The sequence below is a fragment of the Haemaphysalis longicornis genome, unplaced genomic scaffold (assembly GCF_048455015.1).
Source record: "Haemaphysalis longicornis isolate Haplotype H1 unplaced genomic scaffold, Haemaphysalis longicornis Haplotype H1 scaffold_1, whole genome shotgun sequence".
Taxonomy (NCBI): domain Eukaryota; kingdom Metazoa; phylum Arthropoda; class Arachnida; order Ixodida; family Ixodidae; genus Haemaphysalis; species Haemaphysalis longicornis.
The window spans coordinates 473,056,398-473,070,588 of NW_027526203.1; the positions used below are offsets into that span (position 1 = coordinate 473,056,398).

At 48.7% G+C, this 14,191-nt stretch overlaps 1 protein-coding gene across 5 annotated transcripts in view; it reads left to right on the forward strand.

Moving 5' to 3' along the window:
* LOC144156277 (uncharacterized) overlaps positions 1 to 14,191 on the forward strand; it is a 160,853-nt gene that overhangs the window by 87,834 nt on the left and 58,828 nt on the right. The window contains exon 1 of one of the 5 annotated variants that reach the window (XM_077688215.1): positions 1,116 to 1,293. The exons of 3 other annotated variants lie outside the window; for them this stretch is intronic. The gene's annotated coding sequence lies outside the window, so the exon portion shown is untranslated. Of the gene's footprint in view, positions 1 to 1,115; positions 1,294 to 2,878; positions 3,092 to 14,191 lie in introns of those variants that run through there. One more of the 5 variants, XM_077688216.1, reaches the window with a different exon arrangement.

Here is a 14,191-nt window from a genome sequence, read left to right on the forward strand (position 1 = left end):
TCCAGACAAATCGGCCACGGGCCAGCGCTGGCGGTACTGGAAATTTAAGGTATATAACTTATAACGAATTTACACTTTTATTTAGTTTTTGCATTTCAAGCAGCTTAGGTGACTATTTGTTGTATAGCGCTCGTGCAGTAAGCGTCCTCCAAAATTCCACAATATCTCACGCCTAGCAGACGGAAAAGCCATCGCAGATGTGTGGTCGGACTGCTGACCGCTGTGCTTGTTCACCCAGCGCAAAAAAGTGCTTCCTGCTGCCTAGTTTACGCTGTACGTTAAAAGTTCCAGTTGATTTCATTTCCTTAGTACCTACATTGACTTCGCTGACCCTTCTCCCGCCTTCAAGTGGCCTTAGCTTTTCCTAATTCAGCGAAGCGTCGCATGTGCGCTTGTGCAGGGCTTGTGTGGAGCGACCTTGACTCGGAGCTTGATACGGTGTACAAACTAACAAAGTAAGGAAAGGCACATTCTTCCATTCACAAACGTGTTGTGGCTTAGTTTCAACTGAGCGAGCGAATTGCGACGACCCGTCGGCGGCCGGCGGACTAAACGCTGGGCCGACTGACTCTGCCAGAAGGTTGGCGAGCCATGCAGTAGCTCAGTCAAGCCAAGTCATCTTCTCCTGGCGTCACACGAAAACTCCACAGAAAAAAGGTGAGGATGCAGTGAGGAGGACGGCATTTTCGAAATGATTTTTCTACTAAATAAATTCGTGTAAACGCGCTCAGAATGGTCGAAGCATGACCTATAGACTCCGGACTACAATTTGCGCTAGTAATCCCGCAATGTTTACAAATCACTTTAGTGTCCCTTTAACAGCGGAGCTGTTACCGCCGTAAGTTCGGTGTTCGTGCGTAGAAAACTCTCTGCGAGGAACTCTATCGCGCAGGCGTCGCGCAGCTGTCGCAACACCCACTCGACACCGGCAAGACATGTGATAGCGGCCGTCGCAGCACTGGGGTGGAGCGTTTCGCCCTAATCATCCGAACACCTGCTGGAACAAGGAAGACATGTCATAGCGTGCGCTCTTCGGTTCATTCGTAGGATAGCCGCTCGCCTTGTGGTCGTGCGCATGCGCTAAATGTCGTATTAGAGCATTCGCGCGGGAGCTCGCGTCGTCGTGCACATGCGGTCAGTATCGTAGAAGCGCCCTCGCGCGCAGCGTCTTCACAGTTCTCGCCAGGGCCCGGCCACGGATGGTTCGCACGGCCGAGGAAGAGGCCGCGCTCCGAGAGGCTCGCCGTGCTATTGTGTCCGTCAATGCTCACCCACAACAGCTTCGTCTTTCGCGTGAGTGCCAGCTTCCGTGGATTTTTTTTTTTTTAAGAGCCTTTATTTTGCCACAGGGCATAGACGAGGGGGTATGAGTTGATAACGAAAGTTGATTAGATGAGCATGAAAATGTTCGATTCGCGGATGAAGTCTATAGGGGGAACGATGATGGGGCCCATGTATTTATGCGGGTGCATCGTCTACGCGGAGACCCGTCGCCGCTAGACGTCGCATCCCCGTTGGACGCGAGGCGAGGCATGACCGCAGCAACGCGCCGCGGTGCACGGCACCATTCCTGCAGCGGTAAATTGGTGCAGCGCACCGCGTGCACCGGTGCAGGCGTTGCACGGAATCGCGTCTGCATCGAATGGAGCTACTGCGGGGGAATCTGGATCGCTGGCCGTGACGGTGAGAAGGAAGAGCGGCTCGGAGGGCGTGGCTATAGATGGAACGCCGCTTGCCTCTTCTGCAGTTTCGAGCTAGGTCTTCTGCCGCAGAGAAAAAAGTGAGGACAAAAGGCTAATTCTAATAACAGACATTTTAATGATGCTCCCTCCCAATCACAGTCTACTGTGGTCATTCTTCACCATCGTAAGGTCCAAATTTCATTTGTTCGAACTGAGATGGCACCCACTTGTTGCTCGAATTAGGGAGCTTTTCCTCACAATCAAGCAAAACGAAAAGTCGCCTCATATGGCTATTGGTGAACAAATCTGGCAACCATAGTCGTCGCAAGACACAAAAAAGAAAGAAAAAAAAAACGTTAAAACGCTGACAATAAAGTAACGAAATCGCAAAGGTCTGTATAATCCAGCGCCCTCACGCGATTAAGTAAAATGACGTAAGAAACCGAAAAAATTAGGTAATGAAATCATAAAGGTGTATCTAATACAGCGCCCTCACGCGACCAACCCTAAGAAGCAAAAATACAAAGAAATTGTGCTCTGTGGCCCGCTCTTTCAACTCCTGGGATGGAAGCGTAAGGTTGGTGTTACGGGGAAGCAGTGGATTATGCGTTAGCAGACAATTCTCATAACTTGAGGCGTTTTTTAAAACGCTCCTCCCATTCCGCCTTGCGGCATGCTTCGAGACGAGAAAGGCACCGTGGTTGGTGGCATGTTGCGCAGTTTCTACGATGGAGAGCAGGGCTCGATCCCAGCTTGGTGTGAATTTTATATTTCTACAGCTTTCTTACGCTGGCGATTACATTTTAGATTATGCAAAAGCAATTCGAATTGCGTTGCATGAGCCGTGAGAGAATGGCTTGGTAATTCGGTGACGTTCACGGACTCCCTTTCGCGCGACGCCTAACTGATTGGGTACGGTCGCAGAAAAAGTAAGCCCTGTTGGTCTTTCTAACCGCAAAACAAACATAAAAAACGCTCCGCTGGGTCTCAGGATAGCCGTGATTCCGCGCCTGCCCTGCGCAGCGCTTTCGTTGTGGTTATTTGTTCGGTGAATGACGTTAGCGTATAAGCGCCAACCGGCTCGCGCGGTATCAAGGAACTGTTTTCTGTGGCTTCTCGGTTGCGTTTAAAAGGCCCATTTCAAAATACCACGGCCTGCGTCGGTGGCCCGCAGCAACGGGGGAGAAGCCCTGAATGCCTCCGTCTTTCGCGTAGAGCGGCTGGCGTTTCGTCCAGTGAGTCAGCCGGCCGGCGAGCGCGTGGGTCTAGGAGTCTGGGCACTTGGCGTGGCAATAAATATTCCTCCCAAAAAACAAGCTCGCCCTGGCACTTTTCCACGAACCGTGGCCGAGTGAAGCCCGCTCGAGGGCTGGCTGTTTTTCTTCGTTCCGGCGGCTACAGGGATACAAGTGAGTAGCAACAGCGAGAGCCGCTTGGCCTCGCTCCTCACTCGCACGTGCTCCGCGCTTGAATGGAATGTTCAAAGAACCGCTGTCGCAAACGCTCGCTCACCCCAGGTTCAATGTCGTTTGATTAAGAAAATATTGCATTTGTTCCATTACAACTGTGGTCCATGGCGCGCAAACTGGGACAGAAAAGTGGCCAACGAACGCCCGCAGGCACGGTGCCCCGAACACCAGCGAAGCTGAAAAGGAAGCTCTGGTTGGGGTTCGAACCACAGGGTCCTCTGGAAGGCGCAGGCGAGACCCCGCCGGACCCCCAAGCTCCAGCTGTCCTAAAGGGAGCCCGTGAATGGGTGGCGGCTTTCGAGTTGGAAACGCGGGTCAGATACGCGTACGGGAGAAATTTTTGGTTACGCAAGTGGCGGTCGAAAGGGCAAGACGGTGAGGGAGAGACAGCCTCCCACGCGGCATTTGTTCTTCGGCGATCGCCGTCTGCATCAGCACCGGCACGCGAGATTCCGTTCCCCAATTCGCTGCATCAGAATGAGTACTCACGTTCCTGGAATTTTTTCTCGCTTGCCACCGTGAAAGTTGCTTCATTTGGAGACTGGATGTGTGAGTGCGACCGGAGATATTTATTGCAGTCCTGGGACAGTGCGAGAAAAGGCGCATACAAGACGAAAACGGGATGAGGCGCTGACCGCCACCGGCTATCCGTTACAATTACATACTTGCGTCGCTGAGAGTGTTCCCGGCTCTTAACTAAAAGTAAGATAAAGGCGAAGTTTTAAGTAAAGTTAAAACCAGCGAACAACGAACAATCCCTTGCGTAAAATTGCGTTAGTGAAACGTACCGTTGACTGCACACGGCTGGGCCCACGGGCCCAGCCTTGCGCAGTCAACGTTGGAATCAATGTGTTGAAATGCGTTTGGGGGTTCTGTAGAACCCCTAAAATATTAATATCGGCACATGGCGTTCACAAAAATTCATTTCGTGCAACCAGTGCTCAGAACAGTTGGCAACAAAGTACCCCACTGCTGCTCCACACCCATCAGATAACGCAGGAATTTCATCAAAATATTTGTCTTTCTCGGTCCGTACAATGTTTGGCCACACGAGTGACGTCACTCGAGCCATATCACGGCTATTGACCGGTTTCGATTCAGTCGCAGAAATGAACTCATTCGATAGCCACTTGAAAAAAAAGTCTCACAAAACAAAGCAGAAAAAAATTGCAGCGACCTCTACGCTTGTATCCTAACATGTAAGGCGCATTAGCGATACTTCGACTCCCATGGAGTGTTTCCATACGCAGCTGCTGCATTTCCGAACTATGCTTCACGAGCACGATTGATTGATTTATTGTAGGGTTTAACGCGCTGACGCAACGCAGTCGATAAGGCTAAGGCGCGCCGTAGTGGAGGGCTCCGGATTAATTTTGACCACCAGGGGTCTTTAACGTGCGCCGAAATCTCGTACACACGGGCGTTTTTGCTTCTCACCTCCATCAGAAAAGCGGCCGCAGCGGCCGGCAATCGAACCCGCGACCTCGTGCTCAGCAGCGCAATGCCTTAGCCACTGAGCCACAGCGGCGGGTGCTTCACGAGCACGAAAGGTTATCTAAAGAGAAAGACCAGCAACCAGAGTTTTTAATCGCCGTGTCCCAGGAGAGAGAAAGACTCTGTGCTTCTGTGGCTTAAAATGTGAGCGTGAAAGGTTGCAAATGCGCAGTGTTGGTCAGTTTGAGCGAGGAAGAGTCAGTGTCAGTGTATCAAAATGTTTATTTGGTGATGTCTAGGCCGGGCTAAACAATTTTGATTTTTCCAAAGACAGGGAGAGATAGATCTTTGTTCAGGAAGAAATAGTTGAGGTTTACAAAAATGGGGTAAAGAGATGGGAAGGAGCTCAAAGGTGGAACCTGAGTCTACGGCACCAGCTCCTTCGATCCTTTCCCTCTCATCCAGCTCGCACTGATTTTGAGGTAACGATCTCGTCAAATCTGCCTCCCATGCTTCGAAGTGGAATATGTTATGTTTAAGTTGTTCTTAATTAAACTGTGAAACAGAGCTTTTAACGAACACAGTAAGAGAAGACACAGACACAAGCGCTGACTATCAACTGAGCAATATTTATTGCTTGCGGAAATATAAAGGAAAAAATTAGCGCCAATCCACACTGTGAATGTGGTTGGAAAGCAAAGCTGTAAACGACACCCACAACGATTACTCATGCGACGTCACTTAAATTCACTCACGTCGCTCTACATATTGTGAAACCAGAGGGAAGTGGAATGCACTTAACCACACCCTCTATTACTGTAAGAGATATTCTTGGTAAGGTTAAATTAATGCATGATGCATGAACGGTGGTTGATTGAGTTGTTTGGTGGAACACATGAGTAAAAACTCATTTTTTAAGAAATTATAGCTCAAACCCGGTGTTAGACGATCTCACTTCTCAGTCTCTGCCTTCGCGGATGGAGGCGATCAGATCGGCTGCAGAAATGGGGGAGGAGCAAGAGAGGAGGGAGAGCATCAGTAAATACTTAAATTCAGATTTCTGAACGGCACAGAGTGCCGCCCAGGGGAGTGGTTCCTTCTTCACTGTAGCGCATATTCAGTCCGCGCCGACTGTGCTCTGCCCAGCAGCTGAAACTGGGTAGGCAGAGAGGGGCTGGACAGAAGCATCTCACATTGCTCTTGTTCGGTGGTTGACGGAAAGAGAGGAGGGTGCTCAGGGCTACAGTCGCACACCCCGATTATGTGGCAGAGTGTTCCTACTTCTGAGAAAAATTTACATTCAGCGACGTAGCGATTGGGGTTCATTAAGTGAAGGCGCGTCGGGTGTGGGAAGGAGCCGGATTGTACGAGCCGTAGGGTAGTTTGTTTTTCTATGGAGAGGTCAGGGTAAGGTGAAGGTAGGGTCTGTCTCAGAAGGCGATAATGCTGGGTTGTGTCCCTGAACGAGAGAAGCGGGTGACTGTCCTCGTGCAGCTCCATAGGATGGGGGGGAGGAGGTAAAAGTGCAGGCTGGGTGGTCGTATTCGCTGCCTCCTATGGAAGCGTTTGCGGGTGTCCAGATGAGCTGAATGGAGCCATTTCGTGAGTGGTTTTAGCACGCGCAGTGCAGGTCGGGATACCAAAACCGACTGGTTATTCTGGTAGACTCGTTGGGAATCGGTGACTACCTTACGAACCCCTGTTAGAGTGAGAGCCAAGGCGATGGCTGCCTTTTCTGCTGCCGTCATTTCTTCGGTCTCTAGTGCGGCACCCGCAAGAAGGTTGGTTCTGGAGGTAGCCTCAATAATGGCGTACTGCTAGCATGGATGTTGGGAAGCGTATGTGTAGATAACGACATGATGGCCACCGAGGCTGGTGTTGAGCCTTTGAGCCGTGCTTGTCGGCGACCCTCGTCGTGTGAGGGGTTTATATTTCAAAGAAAAGAGAGCATATTTAGTTCTTGTCGCCAAACGTCCAGGAGTATATCAAGCGGATTGGCATTCTGTGCTGCCCAGCTAATCTGGTGAAGGATGCGGCGACCCGCCGCAGTTCTGCTCATTCGGTGCTTCTATACACAAAGATGGCCCCCTAACCGCTTTTCCACCGTCTTGTAGAGCCCCGTGCGAAGCAGCCTTTCTGTAGACGCACTCATGGGAAGACCAGTGGCTTGCTCAACCGCCTTTCTAGTCATTATATAAAGCATCTTAAGTCCTCCTTGCCGTAAAGAAGGCAGGGGGCTGACGTAAGTGATTCGCAAGAGGACAAAGGCTTGAAGTAATCGAAAGGTATCAGATTCCTTGCGGCCTCGCTTCTTGGTGTTAACTTGCCTGATCATGTGTATGATTTTGATAGTGTGAGGCCCTGCAATGATCTGTCACTCTTGGTGTTGGTCTGAAGATGTAGGCGCAAAATCTTGATGCTGGGGCTTGGAGTGATGGCCTGGCCATCAAGGGGTATTTCAATGTGTTCCTTGAGGTGTCGTTTGACGTGAGGGCGGACGACCAGAAGCTGATAATTTTTACGTGTTTACTGGAAGCCACAGGTTTTAGCACACTGGCGTACTAGAAGTGAGGTGCTATGGGTTGGTGGGAGCTTCTTTTAATCGCTATCACGTGGCATTCAGCGAGAATGCAGGGGTGGAACCCGTAGATGTGCTTGCTGAGTACACCCCTTTTCTTCCCTATCTTCGCATGGGCTCGTAGCTAAATCGGAAAGATAACGGGCTTTTGCTTTGTTACCCGGTTAGTTCCAGGTTCGATTCCTGGCGGTGCTGTAGATTCTTTTATTTGTTCTCGGGAGTTTTCTGGTGACACGAACGGTCGCGAAAGAACCCTTGGGGGGTAGAGGTAGAAAGCTTTGCTTTAAAATACGATGACGTCACAACACCCGTGCGCGCATCTGCTATGCCATGATAATTCAAATCACACGTTCAAGTACCCAATTTGTTTCTTCTACAAAGCTACGCAAGGGGTGCTCACGGGTGCTACGGGCACACGGGTGTCACGTCATCGTATTTTTCCTTTATATTTCCGCAAGCAATAAATATTGCTCAGTTGATAGTCAGCGCTCGTATCTGTGTGTTCTCTTACTGTTTTCGTTTAAAGCGCTGTTTCGCAGTTTAATTACGAACCAACTAGCCCAAACTAAAACGTGAGTTTGAGTTGTTCTCCCCTGGCCATACCCTTGGAGATGGCAAAGTTGCGCGCAATAGGGTTGCTGTTTCCCCTATTTTAGCAGTGTTCTAAGTTATTGTCTGATGTTCCCACCGAACACAATAACGCACATGGATTTTCAGATGACTGTGTTGGTTTCTCCTCCACAGAGTTTGTGATTCTTCTGCATTGCGACCTAGTTGTAGCGAGGGGACAGATTGTGTTACTAGGCAGGGGATGAGGATTCGGTCTTAACGTTTTTCGGAGAGGTCAGTGTGGTGGTCGTGGTCGCAAGGAGCATGGTATGTGAGTGGGTGTGCCTCTTGTATAGTGCGTCGTTCGCTTTCAGACCATTGGAACCGGCTGTCCAGGTGACGTTGTTAACTTTCTGTTATATGGACGGGAATATCTTATCGAAGCGCTTGGTATTCTGCCTCCAGAAAACTGTACAATGACCTTTGTGAGTGTGTATCTGATCTTTTATCTGATACTTCCGTTATTCGGATTGGCAGGAGGATGGCTCCAACTTCCACATCTTTGTTCCTGTATGTTGGAGGGTCATGCAGTCCCAAAGATTGCCGGAGTAGTGAACTACGACAATTGGGGCCTCGTGCTTTCGTACATCTCGGAGTCGGTGTATACTGTGGTCTCATAATATTGAAACTTTCCCCGCAAGGACTTGAGCCTGCCATACCGCCGCTTCTTGAGTAGGATTGTATCCATATTTTTGGTAGAGGAGAGTTTTTATGCGGGGTCGCTGGATCGGGGCCATGTCTGCCATGGCTTTGCAGTGGTTTCCTTTCAAAGGGGTGGGGGTGCCTGTATTTTCTTTTCTTTTGGGGGGTGCCTGTTTGGAGTTGCCTGTTTCTTTTCAAAGGCGGTATGATGGCCCCTCCCTAATTCGTTTTTACATCCACTTTCTTGGTGCTAAGAGAGTGCATTCTTTGTCCGATATCTTGAAATGCGATTCATTAATTTCATTCATTGTAGGGTTTAACGCGCCGGCACAACGCAGACGATGAGGCGCGCCGTAGTGGAGGGCTCTGGATTAATTTATTAATTTTGACCACCTGGGGATCTTTAACGTGCGCCGAAATCTCGTTCACACGGGCGTTTTTGCTTTCGCCTCCATCAGAAAAGCGGCCGCCGCGGTCGGGAATCGAACCCGCAACCTCGTGCTCAGCAGCGCAACGCCTTAGCCACTGAGCCACCACGGCGGATTCTTGAAATAAGATAGGAAGACACAAGTGTAGGGACTGTTCATCGTCATTATCGCCAACATCCTTTTAAGGACGACTGCAACGTGAAGGTCTCTCCATTTACCTTCACCCGCTGTTTTCCTGCGCTTCGCGAGTCCATTCTTTGCTCCGAATACTGTTATTTCATCCCTCCGGTGAATAAATGACCGTCTCCTTCTAGACCTGTCTATGTATGTACATTCTCTTACCCTAATGGGCCACCCTTTGTTAGTTCGTCTCATGATCAAAATTGCGAGGTCGAGAGTTGCATTATATGCTGGCGTAATGGTGGTGTTTCTTTCACTTTCTTTGTTGCGGGAAAATTTGTGGTACGGCATGCTCTGCAATATTCTGGTCATGATCAGTGGTTGGATGAGTCTTATCATTTCTTTTCTTTTTTTCTTGCACTTTCTTGGTTAGACGTTTTGCTTGTGGGCAAGAATTGGCTAAAGATTATCTGTTTTCGGCGATTGTGAGTTGGGAATTCTGCTCACTTGTCTAAAAATCCGCTGAGCATTATTACATGGCTGTTCTCTGGGAGGATATTCGCACCTATTTTTAGGGTGAGGTTCTGTCACGGAAACACTGGGGTTCCGACAGATCATGCCTTCTACAAGTTTATCGCTCCGTTGTTCGCTCCTGCTTAGACTATGGTAGCATTGTGTATGGCTCCGCGAGACAGTCCTGCTTGAAACGATTGGATCCCGTTCACAATTTAGGTTTACGTGTCTCGTCTGGGGCGTATAGGACATCCCCCATAAACAGCCTCTACGTCGAAACAAAGGAACCACCACTCACAGATAGAAGAACAATGCTCACATGCTCATACATACTAAAGATCCGTTCACTGCCGAAACATCTGTGTTACGCCATAGTTACAAAATACCCATCTAGAACACTGTTCAATAATAAACCCCAAGCTATCAGACCATTGCTTTTCGGTTTGAAGAGAGATGCCAAGAATTCACTACGCTGCACACATTACCTCAAATTGCCCATAGACAGAACCAACTACCCCCTTGGTATAGTTTTCCTACAACATGTGACTTCACACTAACACGCCTTCAAAAAGCAGACACCGCAAGAACATATTTTGCAGGAATTTTTGGCACTAAATGAAAAATATAAAGACTACACCTCATTTTACACAGATGGTTCCAAAACATCATGCTATGTCGGGAGTGCAGTAGTGCAAGGGAAATGGAAAAAGGTGATCAGGCTACCCCAGTGCGCTTCGGTTTACACAGCGGAATGTTATGCCATTGCTTTGGCGGTAGAAAGGATAATGAAGAATAAAATTAAACGCAGTATTATATATACAGACTCTCTCAGCGCAGTCACAGCAGTGCATTACAAAAATGCAGCTCAACCTCTAGTAGGAGGAATAATACACAATTTGGTAACAGTCACAACACAAGGACAGGAAATTAAGTTGCGCTGGGTCCCTAGCCATGTGGGAATCAAAGGAAATGAGAGAGCCGACGTATGTGCTGCACAGGCGGGCAACGGAACAATAGAGACAGTACATATTCCTCACAGCGACTGCATGAAATTTATACTGAGCAAACTGAGGGAAACTTGGCAGTCATTATGGGATAAGGAAATCGACAACAAACTCCACCTAGTTAAACCCACGATAGAAAAGTGGGAATCAAGCAGACATGAAGAACGCCTCAAAGAGGGGATTTTATGCGGTCTCCGTATTGGACACACACACATCTTACACATAACTTTCTTCTTATGAAACAAGACAAACCGAGATGTGAAGATTGTGACCAGGAACTTACAGTAAATTACATCTTACTCTCATGTACGAAATTTGAGGCCTTGAGGAAAAAAACATTTTAGGCTGTTCTACAGCCAGCAAATTCCATTTCACCCCAGCCTACTTCTAGGAGAGAATGCTGTTGTGAAACTTCCCTCTGTCTTTAGTTTTTTAAAAGAAGCTGCACTTCTAAACAAGCTATAAGGAGATAAAGCAATCGGTTATTATCCACAAAAAACACGAAACCTTTTGTTTGGCGCATGATAGCCTTAGTTGCTTATGTGCCATAAAACAACACAACACAACACTATTTTTAGGGTGATATTAGCGATAGCTGTCGTTTACCAAACCGAGCTTTAAGCGGACCCCGCACAGGGCACCTTGAGTAATCTTGGTGAGGGTTAGTGGCGACACCGTGTACCCAGAGCCCCCCATACTTAAGCTGTTACCTACCGTGGCGAGAAGTTGAAAGGTGAAGGGTTAGAAGCCGTGAACGGTGGCCGTCGGAGCCCTGGTCAAGCTCCGGCCGATGGGCTCCCTATCTGTCTATCAGGCTGGGAGCTCCGGGACCTCTTTGACCATCAGGGTAACGTCAAAGAAGAAAGTACCCCAGTTCCCTGCTTTATACTATGTCGCATGGTATTTTCGAAACCCTCTCTTCCAAATGATCGGGCCCCAAAAAGGGCCCGCACAGATGTAATATTCAAACCTCTGCCCAACATGAAATTTAACACCCCGGACAACTTTCCTCGCTTCTTAGTGATACAATCCAAGGACAAGGAATCTCCAATTACCTGCAAGTCGGTCTTAATTGCCAAGTTCAATGAGAGTGTAGTTGGTGCGAACTACAAGGCAAGGAAGCTGACATGGGGGGATGTGCTTGTTGAACTATCTACCAAAAAACAAACTGACAGTATCTTGAACCAGACCGACTTACTTGGCCTTGAAATAGCTGTAACGCCACATCGGAGCATTAACAGCTCGCCGGGCGTGATTTCCGAGATGGACCTGCTCAATGAAAGTGAGTCTGACCTCCTCGAGGGCATGCGTGACCAGGGCGTTACTGCGGTAGGAAGAATAATGATCAGACGCGATGGCAAAGAAGTAAAAACGAAACATGTGATCCTAACTTTTGACCGAAGTGTCCTACCGGAGTCTGTCACTGCAGGCTTCTTTCATTGCAACGTCCGACCTTACATACCAAACCCACGCCGCTGCTTCAAGTGCCAGCGGTATGTGCACAGTACTACCACCTGCCGCGGAAAACTGACATGCGCCAAGTGCGCAGGACATCATGACCCTTCAGAGAACTGCGCTTCTAGTGTATTGAAATGTGCCAACTGTGAAAAACACCATGCCGCATACTCGCGGTCATGTAGTTAGTTCAAAGCAGAGAAAGGAATCATACACATGAAGGTCACCCAGAACATTACCTATCAAGAAGCACGGAAAAAAACATTCGATATTTTCACAAAGGTATGCCGATGCAGCTGGCCGGGGGGCGGAGCGGCGTCTTGTCACAGCGGCCACCCAGTACTGCGAAGCAGACTTGGTGCCGTCCCAGCCCCCCCCCCCCGGTGTTGCCAAAGGCAGCCCAACCAGCCGACACGACACCTGCGGTTCCCGCAGGTGTTGTGCCGCCTGTGAACGTCAGGAGTGACAGCTCTGCCGTCGGTCCTCTTCCGGCTGCCGGACTTCAGGCGGCCATAGACGTAGATGTGGCGTGTCTCACGACCATTTCTGCGGCCGACAAACAACAGTCGATGACGGCAGGAACTCCTGCCTCCACCTCCAACATATCCCGAGGTGGAGCCCCCAAGGACTCCATATCGTCACTGTCACACCACTCAGACGATGACATGGAAGTAACACCTTCTCGGCCAGTGCCAAAGACGGCAAGAGAACAGCGCACCATGGCGGGGCGAGGCAAAAAGCAACCAGCCGCCCGTGTCACAGGCCCAAGTCAGAACTGAGAGATTGTATATATACATCCAGCCCTAGTCCTCATCTACACCAGCCAAAATCTTCTCCCTAAACATTTATGGTAGCACAAATAATTACACAGTGGAACTGCCGGGGTCTTATTAAAAATTAGATGATATATATGAAATCTTACACAAAACGCCATCAGCCATCCTATGTTTACAGGAGACACACTTTAACCCTAAGCACACCAATTTCCTGAACCAACACTCAGTATTTAGGAGAGATAGAGACAGCTGCATGCACTGCTCTGGTGGCGTAGCTATAGTTACACAAAAATCTATCCCTTGCCAATCTCTTCAATTGCGTGCCCCCCTGGAAGCGGTTGCAGTCCGGGGAATTTATTTTCAACAGGTAACAACAATTTGCTCACTATACATTCTCCCTGAATATCGTTTATCTAGCTCTGAATTTGAGTCTCGCATAGATGAGCGGCCGGAACCATTTCTACTCGTAGGTGACCTGAATGCACACAGCCCACTATGGGGATCTGAACGCACAGATTCCCGGGGCCGCTTGATGGAAAAATTCCTCTTCTCATCTGGAGCTTGTCTCTGTAACAAAAAGAGCCTACATACTACAACACTACACACAATACATACTCACACATAGATCTGGCAACGGGCTCTTCTGTCCTCTTTCCGGCTGTTGAATGGGAAGTGGACGACAACCCTATTGGAGCGACCACTTCCCTGTCATCTTGAAAGGCATTGATAAAGCCCGTAACAATTCCATCTGTCATAAAAAGTTTAAGGAATCTGGTGCTCATTGGTTAAAACTTAAACAATTATCTCAGCTTTCATACACATCTTTAAGCCATTTGGGCATTGACGAAGCCTACGAACTAGTGACTGCACATATTCTTCTTGCTGCCGAGGGCTCAATTCCACAAACATCTGGTGCCACACCTAACACTAGGAGGCCGTGGTGGAATGAAGAGTGTATGCATGCACGGCAGGCTCAAAATAAGGCGTGGGGTGTCCTTCGCAGGTACCCCACTACGCAAAACTTGATTTCCTTCAAGCGTGCAAAAGCACAAGGAAGGCGGATTCGCCAGCAAGCAAAAAGGGATAGCTGGCGCTCTTTCGTAACTTCTATCGATTCATATACAGATGCAGGCAAAGTATGGAACAGAATTAAAAAAATAAATGGACGAAAAACACACACCCTACCTTTGGTCAACAGTACAGGCGACACTCTAGAGGACCAGGCAAACACACTTGCGAAATACTTTTCCTATGTATCAAGTTCTGCTCATTACACGAATGCTTTCTTACGACACAAAAATTCTATGGAGAAGAAACCGATTCGTGATAACACATGATCTGACGAACCATACAACACCGAATTTTCCATAACAGAGCTTTTGGTCGCCTTGGGAACAAGTAAGGCTTCAGCGCCTGGGGCGTATAACATATCATACACAATGATTCAACATCTGCACCCAGAAACTCTCCGAACACTCTTG